At 43.1% G+C, this 19,959-nt stretch overlaps 1 protein-coding gene across 2 annotated transcripts in view; it reads right to left on the bottom strand.

Annotated features, from left to right (window-relative positions):
* Positions 1-19,959, bottom strand: part of LRFN2 (leucine rich repeat and fibronectin type III domain containing 2) — a 562,124-nt gene that overhangs the window by 320,270 nt on the left and 221,895 nt on the right. For both annotated transcript variants that reach the window (XM_040430756.1, XM_040430758.1), the window contains exon 2: positions 15,665-15,754. The gene's annotated coding sequence lies outside the window, so the exon portion shown is untranslated. The remainder of the gene's footprint in view (positions 1-15,664; positions 15,755-19,959) is intronic.

Raw genomic sequence — 19,959 nt, 5'->3', positions numbered from 1 at the left:
TGAGGGTATTTACATCCAAATCAGGTGAACGGTGCAGGAATTACAACAGTTTGCATATGTGCCTCCCACTTGTTAATGGACCAAAAGTAATGGGACAGAATAATAATTATAAATCAAACTTTCACTTTTTAATACTTGGTTGCAAATCCTTTGCAGTCAATTGCAGCCTGAAGTCTGAAACCCATAGACATCACCAGACACTGGATTTTATCCCTGGTGATGCTCTGCCAGGTCTCTACTGCAACTGTCTTCAGTTCCTGCTTGTTCTTGGGGCATTTTCCCTTCAGTTTTGTCTTCAGCAAGTGAAATGCATGCTCAATCGGATTCAGGTCAGGTGATTGACTTGGCCATTGTATAACATTCCACTTCTTTCCTTTAAAAAACTCTTTGGTTGCTTTTGCAGTATGCTTTGGGTCATTGTCCATCTGCACTGTGAAGCGCCGTCCAATGAGTTCTGAAGCATTTGGCTGAATATGAGCAGATAATATTGCCCGAAACACTTCAGAATTCATCCTGCTGCTTTTGTCAGCAATCACATCATCAATAAATACAAGAGAACCAGTTCCATTGGCAGCCATACATGCCCACGCCATGACACTACCACCACCATGCTTCACTGATGAGGTGGTATGCTTAGGATCATGAGCAGTTACTTTCCTTCTCCATACTCTTCTCTTCCCATCACTCTGGTACAAGTTGATCTTGGTCTCATCTGTCCATAGGATGTTGTTCCAGAACTGTGAAGGCTTTTTTAGATGTCGTTTGGCAAACTATAATCTGGCCTTCCTGTTTTTGAGGCTCACCAATGGTTTACATCTTGTGGTGAACCCTCTGTATTTACTCTGGTGAAGTCTTCTCTTGATTGTTGACTTTGACACACATACACCTACCTCCTGGAGAGGGTTCTTGATCTGGCCAACTGTTGTGAAGGGTGTTTTCTTCACCAGGGAAATAATTCTTCGGTCATCCACCACAGTTGTTTTCCGTGGTCTTCCGGGTCTTTTGGTGTTGCTGAGCTCACCGGTGCTTTCCTTCTTTTTGAGAATGTTCCAAACAGTTGTTTTGGCCAGGCCTAATGTTTTTGCTATCTCTCTGATGGGTTTGTTGTGTTTTTTTCAGCCTAATGATGGCTTCACTGATAGTGACAGCTCTTTGGATCTCATCTTGAGAGTTGACAGCAACAGATTCCAAATGCAAATAGCAGACTGGAAATGAACTCTGGACCTTTTATCTGCTCATTGTAATTGAGATAATGAAGGATTAACACACGCCTGGCCATGGAACAGCTGAGAAGCCAATTGTCTTATCACTTTTGGTCCCTTAACAAGTGGGAGGCACATATGCAAACTGTTGTAATTCCTACACTGTTCACCTGATTTGGATGTAAATTCCCTCAGATTAAAGCTGACAGTCTGCAGGTAAAGCACATCTTGTTTGTTTCATTTCAAATCCATTGTGGTGGTGAATAGAGCCAAAAATGTTAGAATTGTGTAGATGTCCCAATATTTATGGACCTGACTGTATGTGACCTGAGGTAGTGGAAGTGGGCTGCGACCATCAGCTTTTGTAAAAGATGACTTCTATGTCAACTTTCAGAGAAGTGCTACCTGTCATTGTAATCCTACCTGTTATGATAATCAGATGACTGCTGAGAAGTGATCTCTACAGAACAGGAAATGTCTGCCTATATATGAGACAGAATTTCTAGAGAACAATTAAAAAAAAAAAACACTGCAGTGAAGTGCTACTAGAGTATACTCAGCGTTTTAGATTCTGGTGCTTTTGCCACCTTAAATCAGTGGCCTTTTTTTCAAAAAGGTATATCTTTTTTAGGCTCCTCTAATGGACTACAAAAATGCCTAAAAATAAAAACACATGTTCAAAATGTCCAAATTTATAAAATACTACCATTTCCAAATTAATGTAAAAATGTTTTCCGCATGTGCGTTAAAAGAATAAATAGAAATATGTTTGAAAAGGACCCTATAAATAAGAATAATAAGAAAATGATAAGAAAAAAAATAGTTTTATTTTTTCGCTCAAAGTTTTATTTTCACAAAAAGAATCTTAGATGAAATCTTTTTCAAAGACTCAAAATCTACAAAAAAAAAAGGAAAATGCACACAAAACAATTGTCACACTGTCACCAGGTTCAGCCGCAAGCTTTGCTAAAAGGACTGTCAAAAAGTATTTTAATATTGTATGAAAAAGGAAAACTCAAAAAAAAATAAAAAATTCCAACTCGCAAGAATTTCCAGGGACTTCAGGAGCCTATTAGAACAGTTCACTATTTTATATGAGGGCTAGATGTTATAAATAATTAAATAAGACAATTCCATAGATTCTGGTCCAGAATTACAAAAAAAATAAAACATTAAAAAAGACTACAGATCGAGTTTTGTATAATGCACAGGTTTGCTTGTTTTTACTCACAGAAATTACCTGAGGGATTGTGTCTGATTCAAGTGAACACAAAGCCTCAATCTGTTCCTGTAAAAAAATGACATTCTACTTTTCAACCCTCGTCGGTTCTGTTATTCCTTCCAGACATAAGACTTTATTTTTTATTTTTTTATTTTTTTGGTAAAAACACGTCAACCGAAAAATAAAAAAAAGGAATGAGACATTTTCAATTTAAAATTTTTCAGTGGGTGGATAAAATGTGTCAGATTTGCAAACAGAATACCCAGTAGTATCATTTGTCTTGCATCTGAATTGGATTCAAAAAACACTGAGAAGATCTGGAACCACTTTAGTTGGCGCCCACACAGTGCTCTAGACATCTCACATGAATAATGCCAAGGAAGATATCCCTACATCACCTGACATCCCATCATGTTGTACATGACATAGGGCGCCAGGATATATGAATACCTCAGCCTATTCACAAGAGAATTGTCTATATGTCATAGTGAAGGCCATCAAGGTTCCTTCTTGAAGTACTTTGTGATACAATACAACCTGAATACATTTAATGAAGGGTTCAAAAAATAAATGATTATATAGAGATTTCTATTTTCAGCAATTCAATGCACAGGTGGTTGGGGAGTGTTTTTGAATTTTTAAAACTTTTTTAATGTTTCTATTTTACAGTGTTGCATTTTTTTAACCTTTTTACTTTGCTTATTGGCTTTATTTTGCCTCTTTACTTAGATGCACAAAAAGTTATATGACAAAAACTCAGTGCTTTTTTGCCCACTTTGACACATCTAGTTTTGGAAAAAAAAATCACACAAAGGTAGCTTAAACAAAATGGTATGTGACTTAGCAGGAAAGGGGTTTGGCATAATATGTGCCAATGTGAAGTAAAATTGCATGAAAATTCTGACATAAAATTCTGTCTCGAAGTAAAGCCACCAGTAGTTGGTATAGAGCTAGACAAAAGTGCCTGCACTAAATTTATCATTCGATCTGAGAAAGTTTGATAAATTTTGCGCAGGTCTAGACAGCCTACTCTACTGTCTACACTATTAGTAAATCTGCACCAGGTACACAAATGTAGAAACCTTTTTTAGGTAAAATGAATAAAACACCCTAACAGTTGAAAAAAAATTCCTCCCCTCCTCGAGCATGTATTTTGCCATTTTTGGCACTATGGTGGTGCACAAGGGCGGATTGGCCATAGACCTTTCAGGGAAATTTCACAGTGGGCCGATACCCAGGGGGCCGCCTGAGCCCTCCTCACGGCCGGCCAGTGGAAGTTTTTGGGGATGTATTTTGTGATGGACTGTGGTATTTGCCTCTGTTAGGGTGGTATAATGTGCCACAATATGGTCTTGCTGGCCCTGCCTTCCATCAATTTGGACCCAACTACAAAACAGGGCCACTGTCACGAGGGTGTCAAGAGCCACGCCTGACTTTGTTATACCCGGGGTCAGGAAGTCGCAGCGGGTGGTTGCACGCTCTATGTAAGATAGGGTTGTTTCCTTATGGTAGCTTTCTGGGTTTGCCTTGCAACCCTTTTTGGCTCACTCAGGGATCCGTAGCTCCTTCTCCTCAGCTGTTTCTTGTTCAGTACTCCCAACCTCCTTATATTCCCCTCTCCCACTTCTCTGGTTGCCAGATATAGAGCTTCCTGCCTGGACTTCTATACTGACCCACTGGAGCTGTGTAGCTGTGTTCTCTGGTTGTTGTTCCAGAACGTTACCCTCCGGATCCCTGTTGGGCCTTTGTGGTCTGCTGTTGTCGCCCACCTGGGATTATATGTTTGTCTGTATTGTCTGTCCTCTCCTTGGTGTTTTCCTCTTAGTGTCAGTGGTGCGGACTAGTGATCCCACCGCCCCGTTCACTACATAGGGCTCATCTTAGGGAAAGCCAGGGTTTAGGCACGTGATCGGCGTACGGATGAGGAACCCGTCTAGGGACATCAGGGCAGTCAGGTGCCAGCCGCAAGGTGAGTCAGGGGTCACCACCTTTCCCTCTCCCTTGGACAGGGCCTTCCCATTTCCCTCCCTTTGCGTGACGTCGGTCATTACAGCCACTTTTTGTAATTTTTCCAGGGCCACTTTAAGTTCCCAGTCGGTCTCTGGTGGTGCAGTGTTTAAGTGTACCATTAACATTCAAGTAATTGACTACTACTACTACTACTACTACTACTATTACTACTACTACTATCTCCCTGATGTTCATAAGGTGTGAGGCTTCATCCTCATGCATGTGGTTGTATCACAACCTCTGAGATTCCAAGTTGGTACCTATTTATGTCCCTGACCTTATACAGTCACATAAAGAGGTCTGTTCTTGGATCTTTTCGAGCTCCTTTGCCCCACTGCTTGGACTGCATCATGTTTAAGGGCCTGCCTCTTTCTTGATGAGGCACACATACTCTTTCCAGCATCCTACTTTCGGCAGAAATGCCCCGCTGACCTGATGCTTCTGTCCCAGTAGTTATCTATCACAGATCACTACATTCAGAAAGACACTACCCTGTCTGGAAATGGTAAAAGTTACAAGTAGAGAGGAGCGAATATCTTACAATTTGATTCTAGTCCAAATTGGCCATCCAATTCTATTTGGGTCCAAATAAAATAGACCCAAACTTTGATTGTTTGGAAATGTCTCTCTCCAAATTCTACCAAATTGAAAGTTTTAATTTTTTTAAAACATTATTGCAAAAATTCAGGTCAAATTTCCATATTTTTAAAGTTAACTTTCGCTTCTCCAGTTACAAATGAAAATTGTCTTTTAATGATAAACCGATTCACACCCATCTTACCATTTTTCCACCGTCCCTGCTCTGACTCTTCACAATCCTCCATCGGTATCTACTTCCTGATTCCTCTTGACACACAGGAAATGTCCACTCTGCCAGTCACCAGCTGAAACAGATCGGCGCTGTGACCAGTGATCGGCTGGGCAGGTATTTCTTGTGTGTTGACAGGAGCCATGAAGCCATGAAGTAGAGACCAGCCTAAGACCATGAAGCATTGGAGAAGCCCCTGGGTGATGGGTATGTTGAATATAACTTATTATAGTAATTTTTTTATATATTTTAAAGTTGTTTTTTTTACCAAGCTGAATTTTTCTTTTTCAAAAAATTATTTTCAGAACAACATATTTGGCTTTCTTCCTATGGCAGAATGGCAGAATCATGCGAATGTCCTGTGAAAAGTGGTTAGTCCTGGAGGCACTGGGAGGTATTGGGAGCAATGTGGATGATACTAGGCACATGTGTCAAAATTTATGGCCCTGTTTGCGTCCATCTTTTCCGATACTGGAGGCTGAGATGCAAGATGAAAAAAGTTTGAGAAGCCCTGGGATAGGATAAACTACTAATGAAGAAAATGTGCGATAGGATTTCATCCTGATTTTGCGCCGGTTACATCTCTGTTATTGCTGGTGATGCCAGAGACATAACTCTGCTCCAGAACCGTCTCAGCTTCTTCTTCTTCTTCTTACATTTCTATCATTTATGCGCCAATGTTTTGATGTAAAACACAAAATGGACTGACAAGAATTTTCTCAAAATCACTTCCAACTTCCGTTGCCAGGAAACCCAACCATCAAAGACAAATCAGGAAGATTCATGAAAGGCAGGAGAGACGATGCGGGATCACCAGCACATTTACAAAAGAGAACTTTCATATAGGAAATACTGTAACATCTCAATGCTAGATTAATAGCTCTACGTTCCACACGTGGCGCTCTCACAGCACCTTACTGGGAGTGCGGTTAGTTTTGCAGTATTTTTTTTTTTACGAAATATTTCTTTCTGATCATAAAATATTCAAACTGATGCCAAAGTGTAAAAGGTGAATGTCCACCTCTAAATTCCAATGTTCATAATGCCAATACTGTATATACTGAAGCAGCAAATGCTAACCTGAGACTTTAAATGGTTGGCCCATTTAGGGAATTGATGGCATATCGCTAGGTGCAAGTCCTACCTTTGGGGACCAGCTCCTATATAGAGAATGGGGCCCCCCACGTGTGATGTGCTCTCCCCATTCATCGCTATGGGAGTTCTGAAAATAGCTGAGTAAGAGGGAGACCCCCCAAAGTGAACAGAAAACATCTGCACATGCACACCCACCTCTTCTACTGGAAACAGCAATAAAGCTGGAACCAGCCCTGCACCTCACGTGGACCCAGAGATTTCCCCATTCATTTCTCCTATGGCTCTGCTAGATTTATTTCTGGCTGGCAGCTCAGGGGTTGTGTCCTGCAGATCCTTTCCTATCATAATTCAGGGGGTGTGGCCTTTCTACTGCAGCGTTCTCCCTATCACAGCTTAGAAGGCGGGTCCTTTCTGCTGCAGCTTTCTCCCTATCACAGCTAAGAGGGCGGCTCCTTTCTGCTGCAGCCCTTTACCTATAACTAGTGATGAGCAAAGCAAGCCTGATGCTACATCCAAAGTTTCTTCATTCAAAACTTCAGATTAATGCTGTACGGAGATCCGTCTCCATACAGCATTAGAATGTATGGGCTCCGATGAGCCGAAGTCAGTTATTCGCTAAGTCGCGCGAAACTTAATTGAATAACTTTGGTAGTTTATTTTTAAAGTGGAAAACCATTTGGTTAAAACCGAAGTTGGCTTCAGTTCCAAGGTACCAGATGGGACACAAACCGCTGCGTTTTGGGATTGTCTGTTTTTTTGATCAATTACCGTATTTTTCGCTTTATAAGACGCACTTTTTCCACCCGCAAAAGTGGGAGGAAAAAGGCAGTGCGTCTTGTAAAGCTGAAATTTTCACTTTGCTGACACTGATACATCGCCGGGGCCCGCTGCAGTCACTGTACTCTAATACACCGCGCCCCCGCACAGCAATCTTCATGTGTAAATTATAGTCATGTAATCCTAATTAAAGTAGCGCAATCCTCAAGCTACCATAGCAGGCAGGCCGGCGGCAGCGTAACGTCACTCACTCCGTCACGCGCCTGCTCCTCCTGCTTCATTAATAAAGTGGGAGGAGCAGGCGCGTGATGGAATGAGTGACGTTACGCTGCCGCCGGCCTGCCTGCCTGCTACTGTAGTTTGATAGTAAGTACTACTGCAGAGGATTGTGCTACTTTAATTAAGATTACATGACTACACTTTACATATGAAGATTGCTGTGCGCAGACCCGGTGTATTGGGGTATCTATACAGGGACACTTATGGGGGGGGATCTGTGGATGACACATATATAGCATAATATGCTATATATGTGTCATCCAAAGATCCCCCCATAACAGTGTCATCCACAGATATCCCCATAACAGTGTCAACCACAGATCCCCCCATAACAGTGTCATCCACAGATCCCCCCATAACAGTGTCCTTCACAGATCCCCCCATAACAGTGTCCTTCACAGATCCCCGCATAACAGAGCGTCATCCACAGATGCCCCCATAACATTGTGTCCTCCACAGATTCCCCCATAACAGCGCGTCATCCACAGATGCCCCCATAACAGTGTGCCATTCACAGATCCCCCCATAAGGGTCCATTCACACATCCGTAGTGTATTGCGGATCTGCAATACACCCGGCCGGCACTCCCATAGAACTGCCTATTTTTGCCTGCAATTGCGGACAAGAAATTTGAATGTTCTATTTTTTTTTCGGGAGCTGCGGACTGGAAGATCGGGGCCGCTCTCCGGAAATGCGGATGCGGACAGCACACTGTGTGCTGTCTGCATCTCCTCCGACTCCATAGAGTAACGTTGCGGAATGGATCTGGACCCATTCTACGGACATGTGAATTGACCCTAACAGTGTCATCCACAGATCCCCCATAATAGAGTCATCCACAGATCCGCATAACAGTGTCATCCACAGATCCCCCATAACAGTGTCATCCACAGATCCCCCATAACAGTGTCATCCACAGATCCCCATAACAGTGTCATCCACAGATCCCCCATAACAGTGTCATCCACAGATCCCCATAACAGTGCCATCCACAGATACCCATAACAGTGCCATCCACAGATCCCCCATAATAGAGTCATCCACAGATCCGCATAACAGTGTCATCCACAGATCCCCCATAACAGTGTCATCCACAGATCCCCCATAACAGTGTCATCCACAGATCCCCCATAACAGTGTCATCCACAGATCCCCCATAACAATGTCATCCACAGTTCCACCACAACAGAGCGCCATCCACAGATCCCCCATAACAGTGCGTCATCCACAGATCCCCCATAACAGTGCGTCATCCACAGATTCCTCCATAACAGTGTGTCATCCACAGATGCCCCCATAACAGTGCCATCCACAGATCCCCCATAACAGTGTCATCCACAGATCCCCCATAACAATGTCATCCACAGTTCCACCATAACAGTGTCACCCACAGATCCTCCATAACAGTGCGTCATCCACAGATCCCCATAACAGTGCGTCATCCACAGATCCCCATAACAGTGCGTCATCCACAGATCCCCATAACAGTGCGTCATCCACAGATCCCCCATAACAGTGCGTCATCCACAGATCCCCCATAACAGTGCGTCATCCACAGATCCCCCATAATAGTGTCATCCACAGATCCCCCATAATAGTGTCATCCACAGATCCCCCATAATAGTGTCATCCACAGACCACCATTAGTTCAAAACCCACCAAAAGCACACCTTTTGGTTCAATTTTTTTTTTCTTATTTTCCTCCTCAAAAACATAGGTGCGTCTTATCATCAGGTGGGTCTTATAAAGCGAAAAATAAGGTAGATAAAACAAAAAATGGCAAAATAAATAAATAAAATGTGTTATCCTAAGAAAAGTCCCATGGATCTGGCACATGACCCCTCTTGGCCAATCAGCCATGGGAGCTGACCAGTCATACATATAGGATATGTTTGGTTACAATGTTTGAAATGGAAACTTGAGGGAGATGATTCTTCACTAGCTTGTGCATCCATTAGCCTTAGACCCTGCAATAAGACATCCAATGGAAAACGCCTCAACCTAAGAGGTGCTGCATGATGAGGTACAGTCGGGGCCCAAAGCCAGCTAGGAGAATGATATCATAGATTTGTACAACATGTTTCCAAGATATAACTGGGGTGAAGTGTGAAGACTTGTTCAGTAAGTTGGTTGGCCAATCACTGCTGATTGTATGGCAGGTCACGTGATGGACCAGTCGATGATGTATCCGAAATGATCGTCTACTAAATGACGTATCCTATGAATATTCACGAACAGCCATTTGGATTACGTAACACAAATGAACTTTGGGAGGGTCACAATGTAAGTTACTGAAGAAAATAAATTTGGTCCGGATGCGTTCAGTTAAAAATGCGCGATTTCGCAAGGAAGTTCATTCAGTTTTGTCTGCGATTGCATTTTGTTGTTCAGTTTTTATCGCGTGGGTGAAATTCGCATTGATGCGTTTTTCACGCGCGTGATAAAAAACGGAAGGTTTGCAAACAACATCTCTTAGCAACCATCCGTGAAAAACGCATCACATCCGCGCTTGCTTGCGGATGCGATGCGATTTTGACGCAGCCCCATTCATTTCTATGGGGCCAGCGTTGCATGAAAAACGCAGAATATAGAACCTGCTGCGATTTTCAAGGAACGCAGAAGTGATGCGTGAAAAACAACGCTCATGTACACAGACCCATTGAAATGAATGGGTCCGGATTCAGTGCGGGCGCAATGCGTTCGCATCACGCATTGCACCCGCGCGGAATACTTGCTCGTGTGAAAGGGGCCTTAGATGGAAGCCTGATAAGCCTATCAACCATCTAAGGTGTACGGAGGTCTTCCAACTCTACTCTGACAGGAGATATCTGGGATGAGAAGGATCGGGCAGTTCGATTTTACCAAACCTTCATTCTCAAGAAAGGTCAGTTACCATCAGAGGTGCCTGGCAGCTGCTTATCCCCCTCTCCTGATTGAGAACACGTAAACACTTGGCTGAGGATGCATGTGTGCGATTGTCCAGCCAATAGCTAATGTGGATAGTAGTGTTGAGTGAATCGAAGGATCTGAAGTGGACTTCAATCCAAATTTTATTCGTCGCAAAGCTGAATTTTTTCGTGCTTCGTGGTAACTAATCAATTTTCACATAAATGGTGGTAATAACAAAAAAACTCATACTCACCTTATCTATTTGAGCGCAAAGAGGCCGCCGTGGCCATTTTACTTGAAGATCCCACTCTGAATCTCGTGCGCGGTGATGTATGACGTCAATACGCCGGCCAGCGTGATGACATCATCACGCAGCGCATGAGATTTCACGCTGGATCTTCAAGCAAGATGGTTGCGGCGACCTCTTTGCGCTTAAATAGATGAGGTGAGTACAAATTAATTTTCTTTTTTTAAATAATTAAGGGTGCGTTCACACAAGCGTTAGGGATTCCGTTATGGCTTTCCGTCATAACATGGTTATAACGGAAAATAACAGAGTTCCCAGACAGAATGCATAACAGAAGCCTTTAAAAGGCATTCCGTTTGCTTTCTGTCCTAATAGAAGTCTATGGTAATACAAACGGATCCGCCTGGGTCCCGCTATGCAAGACGGAAAAAACAAAGTCCTTTCGACAGGACCCAGACGGATCCGTTATGCTTTCCCATAGACTTCTATTAGGACGGAAATGCCTTTTAAAGGCTTCCGTTTTGCATTCTGTCTGGGAACTCTGTTATTTTCCGTTACAACGGAAAGCCATAACGGAATCCCTAACGCTAGTGTGAACCCAGCCTAACTCCTGAAAGACCTCAATATAAGGGCTCGTACACATGAACGTGTGCTGCCCGTTTCCGTATTGCGGACCGTAATTTGCGGTCCACAGCACGGGCACGGGCTTCACACGTGTTAACGAGCCCTTATTCTCAGATGCCGTGATCAGAGATTAACACGTCATCTGAGGGGTTCAATGATGGAGGTCGGGGCAATCCCCGTCATTTCGCCCGCTACTTACAAAGAAATGCGCTTCGTGATGATGTAATTCGTCACAAAGAAACATTTTTTGTAAAATTCCACGAAGCAGCCGAATCAAATTTTTAAGAACTTGGCTTATCTGTAGTGTTCAGCCGTCCCAGTGCACACGGCCTGGTTATTCTTCCATCTATTTTCTCCATCAGCGGCATGTGCATTATTCCAGGAAATAATCCCGGATTTATCATCTCCACCGGTTATTACATAAACACTCGGAATCCATTTCAGTCATGAGCAGCGTTGTGTTAGGGAAGCAATAGGAAATACAATTTGATACTATTTGGGGGCAGGAGCTGTGTAATATGCATAGGCTTCTGGGATTAAGGGAAGAAATCATCACAATTCCTCAAAAAGTTACCAATGCATTCCAAATGAATGTGTGCAGGCGGCAAATGGAGGAAGCGGCAGAATGGGAGATATCTTGTAAGAAGCACATTCTGGATGCAGGAACATTCTCAGGTCATTATGGGCAATGAGACAAGACTTAGAAATGAATGAGGTCAAGTGATTCCGTGTCATGAGCAACACAGCAATGATAATAACTCATAATGATAGTGATCGAAGTTTTATAACTGTTAATGATCGCAAAAAAGAAAATAGTAATAATTCATTATGATTGCAACAAAATGACTAATAAAGACAGCAAAATAATAACTGATAATGACGCCAAAAAACATAATTAACAACAACAGCAAAAAAAAACAACAACGATGATAGAAAAATAATAACTGATAATGACGGCAAAAAACATAATTAATGACAACAGCAAATTAAAAACAACGATGATAGAAAAATAATAACTGATAATAATAGTACAAAAAAAACTATAACTAATAAAGATAAAAAAAGACTAATAATGATAGAAATATTTACAAAAACAAAGCGCATTTCTTTGTAAGTAGTGGGTGTAATGACCGTCCTTGTACCCCTCAGATGCTGACATTAATATTAAAGTGTAAAATAAATAAATAAATAAATAAAATCATACCTACCTCATCCGTTTGATTGCAAACAACCGGCCGCCACCATCTTGACTGAAGATCAAGCACAAAGCACGTGATGATGTCACCACGTCGGCCGGCGTGGTAACGTCATCACGCACGGTATTTCACGCAGGATCTTCAATCAAGATTCGTGCTCAAAAAGGATGAGGTGAGTATGATTTGCTTCCACGAAGCACAAGGAAATTCTGCTTTGCGGCAAATCGAATTTTCACTGAAATTCAGATCGAAGTTTACTTCGCGGACTTCGACTTGCTAAACACTACTAATAATGATAGCAAAAAAAATGAATAAAAGCAAAAATAATAAAGAAAAATTATAAAAAATACTAATAGTGATAGCTAAAAATTATTATTAATAATAATAATAATAATAATAATAATAATACCTGATAATACTATAAAAAAAACTAAATCCTACTAATAAAGATAGAAAAAAAATTATAATAGCAAAAAAAAATTGGGAAAAATAATAACTAATAATATGAGAAAAAAACTATTAATGATAGTAAAAATAATAACAAAAAATATAGGAAAAATAATTACTAATAATAATAGCAAAAAACTATTAATCATAATAAAAATAATAACAAAAAATATAGGAAAAATAATTACTAATAATAATAGCAAAAAACTATTAATGATAAAAATAATAACGTTTTGATTGAAGATCCTGCGTGAAATACCGCGCGTGATGATGTATGACGTTACCACGCCGGCCGACGTGGTGACATCATCACGTGCTTGATCTTCAGTCAAGATGGTGGCGGACGGTTTTAACAATAAAATGATAGCAAAGGAATGTCATAGCCCCTCATTTCCCTGCCAAATAAAAGTATTTTTTCCCGGGATTGTCATAGCAAATTTTCAAAAGACAGGTATCATTTTAATAAGAAGGGACAACCTGGGGCGTACCTAGAGCATTTGGCACCCGGGGCGAACCCTTTGTTTGGCACCCCCCCCCCCTTTTCTTCAAGCCAAACCTGAACAGAAGGGAGGGAGGGCCCCCTTCCAGGCCCCGCCTCCAGTCACGCCCATGTCCCGCCTCCAACCATGTCCCGTCTCCACCCCTGGTCGCTGTCGCACCACGATCGTTACGCCCCTGATCCCACGCCTGCGACGTCCCTTTAGTATTTAGCGCAGGCGCGGGATTTACGGGACGAAGAGGAGAACTCGGACGTCAATCAACTGCACATGGGCGTGCCACTGCAAAAGGGTGAATAGACGGAGCCTCTAGGTGCTGCAGGAACGCCCTCATAGCACCTAGAGGCTCATTAGCATATTATAAGTCTTTATTTTAAGAGAACGGCGGCAGCGGCAGGCAGGGAGTTATGTACTGCTGACATCAGCACATCGCTAATGTCAGTCAGCTACATAACATAACGTTTTTTCTGGTGATTGACAGATTCAGAAACACCCCACTAAACTTTTTTTTGTGGCTTCTTATAATCCCTATACTGTGATATATGAATACATAATGTTATTAGTCATTTTGGTTCAGTAGATAATGAATAAAACGGACTTTTATAATATGTAAATCACCTGTCTACCAGCAAGCAGGGCGGTTACTTGCTGGTAGCATCCGCATCCTCCTATCATAATGACGCCCCCTCCGCATGCTGATTGACAGGGCCAGCGAACGCGATCGTCCTCTGGCTGACCCTGTCTGCTATCAAGATCTCGCGCCTGCGTCGTAACGGTCTTCAGTCGGCGCAGGCGCACTGAGAGGCGGACGCTCACTCGGCCGCTCCTTCCTCAATGCGCCTACACCGATGACGTCACATCTACACCCGGCGCAGGCGCACTGAGGAAGAAGCGGCCGAGTGAGCGTCCTCCTATCAGTGCGCCTGCGCCGACTGAAGACCGTTACGGCGCAGGCGCGAGATCTTGATAGCAGACAGGGCCAGCCAGAGAACGATCGCGTTCGCTGGCCCTGTCAATCAGCATGCGGGGGGGGCGTCATTATGATGGGAGAATGTGGCTGCTACCAGGAAGTAACCGCCCTGCTTGCTGGTAGACAGGTGATTTACATATTATAAAAGTACCTGGAGTGACAGCAATATGCGATCAGAGTCTCGGTCGGACCACACTGCAGTTTGAATGAATAATCCTGTGTCCGGGTCTAAGAAAGGCTTGTACCCGGGCACAGGATTACAAACCCGGACTGTCCGGGTCAATCCCGGACGGGTGGCAACCCTAAATTGGATGGAGGGGTGACTCCGTCATGGCACCCCCCTTGTGAGTGGCACCCGGGGCGGGCCGCCCCCCCCCGCCCCCCCCCTTGGTACGCCACTGGGGACAACCCTACTAGACAGAAAGATTCCATAGGGTTGATCCTGCTGACGTGCTTTTCTTTTTCAAAGTGACTACAGATTGAGCAAACTAGATTCAATATTGCTAAGTTTTATATAACATTATAAAAAATAAATAAATACTACTACCCCCATTCTCTAATGAGTTCAGATCACAGTTTTGCTTTGCTTTTAATAACTAGTTAACGGATAGTAATAAGGGAAATTTTAGCAAACAGCTCATTCCTTGTAATCAGCAGGAAAGCTGCAGGTATAAAACTCCTGGCACAGCTCTATAAATCCTCTGCAGACGGCGAGCTGGGTTGACTCTGATTAAAACCATGCATTCTCAATGTCAGGCCGGTGCCACGGAAAGCACATCGATGATATTTATTATCAGTTTTCTAGGATTCTCCGTCATTTCTAGCTGGCGGATTCTTAATTCTTTAAATATTAGATACAAATCACATACATAACGTTCTGTGATTCAATGGCGGCGTTCTACGAGGCTATAGCTTAAAGGGGTTCTCCGGGAATAAGGACTTTTCTTCTAATGCCCGCAGAAGATTCATCGGCGCTCTGGTCCTCCACGCCGGCACCTGCATGTCCATGTTCCGGTCCACCTACTGTTTGGGTGTGGTCATGTGTTCTGCTGCAGCCAATAACTGGCTTCAGCAGTGATATGTGAGGAGCAGGATGTATAAATCTTCTATTTAAAGAGGAAGGTTGCAGGCGTTAGAGAAAAACTCTTTATTCCCCTTTATACCCCTTTAAAACTCTTTATACCCCTTTAAGGTATAAACATACAATAAGCAAATCTGTCTTCCCTTGTGAGGCATTTACCAGGTTACACGTTTACTTACGATGGATACAATGTTACAGACGTAGCAGAGGTTCACCCAAGACACATTGTAAGAAGACTAAGTAGCGATCTGTGTCTAGGCCAAAACCTGGAGCGCCCCCTCCAGGTCACAGACAGGAAGAGATTACTCGAAGAGACTCACCCTAGCTTTAATGAGGGGGGTTCTCCAGGATTTCCGAGATCATGGTCTGTGCCCTAAGAGCTCACGTTGTCCTCTGCCTGAATAGATCCCCTGTGAGGAGACACAAAAGGTGAAAATGAGGACAACCAAAAGAAAACAAGATTTCATCAAACCAGAGACATATATAATGTTTGCATCTGTTGTCTTAGGGCACTTTCACACTAGCGTTTTTCTTTTCCGGTATTGAGTTCCGTCCTAGGGGCTCAATACCGGAAAAAACGGATCAGTTTTATCCTAATGCAGTCTGAATGGAGAGCAATCCGATCAGGAGGCATCAGTTCAATCGCTCTTAAGTTTTTTGGCCGGAGAAAATACCGCAGCGTGCTGTCTTCTCTCCGGCCAAAAATACTGATCACTTACCGGCATTAATTTCCATTGAAATCCATTAATGCCGAATCCGGCCCCAAGTGTTCCAGCAAAACGGATTCGTTCTTTCCGTCCGCGCATGCGCAGACCATTAAATCTGTGAGAAAAAAAATATATACCGGATCCGTTTTTCCGGATGACAACCGCAAAGACGGATCCGGTATTGCAATGCATTTGTGAGACGGATCCGCATCTGGATACGTCTCACAAATGCGTCCGGATTGCCGGATCCGGAATTCTCTGCCGCAAGTGTGAAAGTAGCCTTAGTGCATTATTTTCCATGATTTTTTTTTTCCTTAGAAATGTTGCCATGCACACCCACATATAGCGTTGAGCGGGAATATTCCAATTACGATTATTTATAGCTAATATCGCAACTTCGATAATTCACGAATATTTCGAATATAGTGCTATATATTCGTTATACCGAATATTCGTCATTTTTTTCCATCTGAAGTTATGATTCCTCTCTGCTTAAGTTGCTTGCGGGCCAATGACTGTTCACTTCAGATGGAAAAAAATTCTGAATATTGTAAAAAAAACGAATATATAGCATTACATTCTACAGTGCTATATATTCATTTTTGACCCACTTCGCATTACGCGATTTTTACATTGCAGATTTATTTTCAAATACAAATATTCGCAAATATATGACAAATATTCTACCACATATTCACGAAATATCGCGAATTCGAATATTGCCCCTGCCGCTCATCACTATCCGCATATTCAGTTATCCTATCGTGCCGGATGTTTTGTATCTTTTTCTGTGATTTTTGACATCATCACACAGGCAATACATGCAGCAATTGGTAAAAATCTGTATTTTTTTTTACTAATTATTTTTGTTTATTATTATTATTCAGTTATTACTATTTGTTACTTTTTGTCATTACTTTTCACTCCTCTTGTATCTTCCCAGTTAAACTCCTGTGCCCCAGTTAGCCAGATAACGTGTTAGATCTCCAGAGTAGGATTATCCGTCCACAATCTGAGGACTAAGCTCCGAGCCTCTCGGCTGGTGGCAGAGACCAACGCTTGCGCTGATGAGTGTGTGAGCGTTGTGTGTACCTGCAGCCATGTCCTACAATGAACCAGAGCTGGATGTCATGTTCTTAATGACATTACACTGGGAAAAGAAGACTTGTGGTTGTGACATTGGACACAGGATGAGAACAAGTTCCACGTGACCTTTAGTAAATCATTTAATCTTCTTGTGCCCGGAGCTGGAGCGTATGGAGGCCGCGTGCGGGAACTGCTTCGTGTGTTCGTTATATCACAACCTTTCTTCCCTTTATATTATAAAACAGAAAATATATTCATTGGCTGCAGCAGATTATTCTATTGATGCTCAGGATGTTCTGTGGTGTTAGGCCCCTTGCAGACGACACCCGCACGGAATCCGGACCCATTCATTTCAATGGGTCTGTGTACATGTGCGTTGGTTTTCACGCATCACTTGTGCGTTGCGTGAAAATCGCAGCATGTTCTATATTCTGCGTTTTTCACGCAATTCTGGCCCCATAGAAGTGAATGGGGCTGCGTGAAAATCGCATCGCATCCGCAAGCAAGTGCGGATGCGATGCATTTTTCACGGATGGTTGCTAAGAGATGCTTGTATACCTTCGGTTTTCTATCACGCGCCTGCAAAACGCATTATATCACATTGCACCATCTCGTTGCGATCTCATACAAAACTGAATAACTTTGCTTGCGCATTTTTCACTGAACACATTCGCAATGCATCCGGACCTAATCCGCTCACGCTCGTCTGCAAGGGGCCTTAGGGCTGGGGTGGACATACTGTCCCACCCATGTGGTTGCATGACGGCCCAGTTCGCAATAGACATTTAGGGGGTCATAAGACCAGCGTTTTACACTCCAGGCTTAATAAGCCCCTGTGCAGGTGGTGAATCCACCGAAGTTATGTACAGGCGCTTTTATGTACAGGCGTTTTTATGTACAGGCGCTGTTATGTACAGGCGCTGTTATGTACAGGCGCTGTTATGTACAGGCGCTGTTATGTACAGGCGCTGTTATGTACAGGCGCTGTTATGTACAGGCGCTGTTATGTACAGGCGCTGTTATGTACAGGCGCTTTTATGTACAGGCGCTTTTATGTACAGGCGCTGTTATGTACAGGCGCTGTTATGTACAGGCGCTTTTATGTACAGGTGCTGCTATGTATAGGAGCTGGTATGTACAGGTGTTGTTATGTGCAGGCGCTGTTATGTACAGGAGCTGTTATGTAGAGGAGCTGTTATTGTACAGGTGTTGTTATGTGCAGGTGTTGTTATGTACAGGCGCTTTTATGTACAGGCGCTGTTATGTACAGGCGCTGTTATGTACAGGCGCTTTTATGTACAGGCGCTTTTATGTACAGGCGCTTTTATGTACAGGCGCTGTTATGTACAGGTGTTGTTATGTACAGGTGCTGCTATGTATAGGTGTTGTTATGTACAGGTGCTGCTATGTATAGGAGCTGGTATGTACAGGTGTTGTTATGTAGAGGAGCTGTTATTGTACAGGTGTTGATATGTACAGGCGCTGTTTTTATGCAACGCACAAATGATTCGTGAAAACCAACGCACATGTACACAGCCCCATTGAAATGAATGGGTCCGGATTCCGTGCGGGTGTCGTCTGCAATGGGCCTAACACTACAGAACATCCTGGGCATCAATAGAATAATCTGCTGCACCCAATGAATATATTTTCTGTTTTATAACAGCTCCAGCGCAGCCGCTCTCCATTCATTTTCTACGGGGCTGGCTCAACTATTTCCGTCGGCCCCAGAGAAATGAATGGGAGCCGGGGATGCGCGGTACGCTCCCATTCACTTCTATGGGGAGACGGCTTGGTGGTGGCCGGACCGGAGTCCTCCAGCCACCACCTTGCGTGGCTCCATTCTCGATATAGATGCGGATCCCAGCGGTGGGACTCGCACCTATAAGACAATGGCGTCTCCAATGCAGATGAACCGATTAAGCAATCCAAACCCTTTATAATTAATTTTATGGAAAACATTAAAATTCCCTGATATGGTGGTTTATAGTGCGAGGGTCCAAAGCTGAATCGACTCTCTGCTGGTTAAGCATAAAACAAACTTTCTTGGTAGTCTAGTGGCACGTTCTGGATCTAATCGCACCATTCGTGGCCACAGTATTACCCAGAAGAGTTCTGTCCATGGGTGGCAAATAGTCACCCAGTAGGTTACTGTAGAATCCATATATTGAAAAGTGAGACTGATGGCCAACTTTTTGTGTTTTGGGACCCAGTAACAAATTGTGATTCACTGGGCAAATATCCGGGTAGTGCCATCAAAAATACCACAGGATGGATTCTGTCAATTACCTTAAGAGGAAAATCTGGTTTGTAAAATCCATTTCAAATACTCATTGAGGGGAACCTAAGTTAATATTGGGTGGGGGGGTGGCCTCTCATTTAGAGCCTCCATGAAACTGATGTACTGTAGGTTACAAAGAGTGTATGTCTGCTGCCAGACTTCAGTTATTGTAGGGCATCCTACGAGAGCTTAACCCCATGATCAGTTTGATTTTGGAGACCCAGCTAACACAAAGTCATTGTCAAAAGCTTCATCTTTGTCTCCACATGTATGTACATGATAAAGGCCCTATGTGGTGTGGTAATTTGGACAGTGCGGGAAGGCGTGTGTATCCCACCCAGATACCTCAGCTGGGTGAGATAACTAAAATCCGGAAAGCTGCAGTGGTCTCAGCAAAGTATAGTTTGCTGAGACAGTTTTGCATACATTTTCTTCTGGGCTGGATTTTACTTGGATTGGCGGATAGGTTTGGTAGTGGGATCAGCCAGTTCACACCCTTCCGGCACAGGTATTCCCTTTCACCTGAGGTGACTGCAGGTGA

Source organism: Bufo bufo, chromosome 4 (assembly GCF_905171765.1).
Source record: "Bufo bufo chromosome 4, aBufBuf1.1, whole genome shotgun sequence".
In the NCBI taxonomy this organism is placed as follows: Eukaryota; Metazoa; Chordata; class Amphibia; order Anura; family Bufonidae; genus Bufo; species Bufo bufo.
Note: the sequence above shows the minus strand (reverse complement) of the source record. Positions and strands in the feature narration are given on the sequence as shown.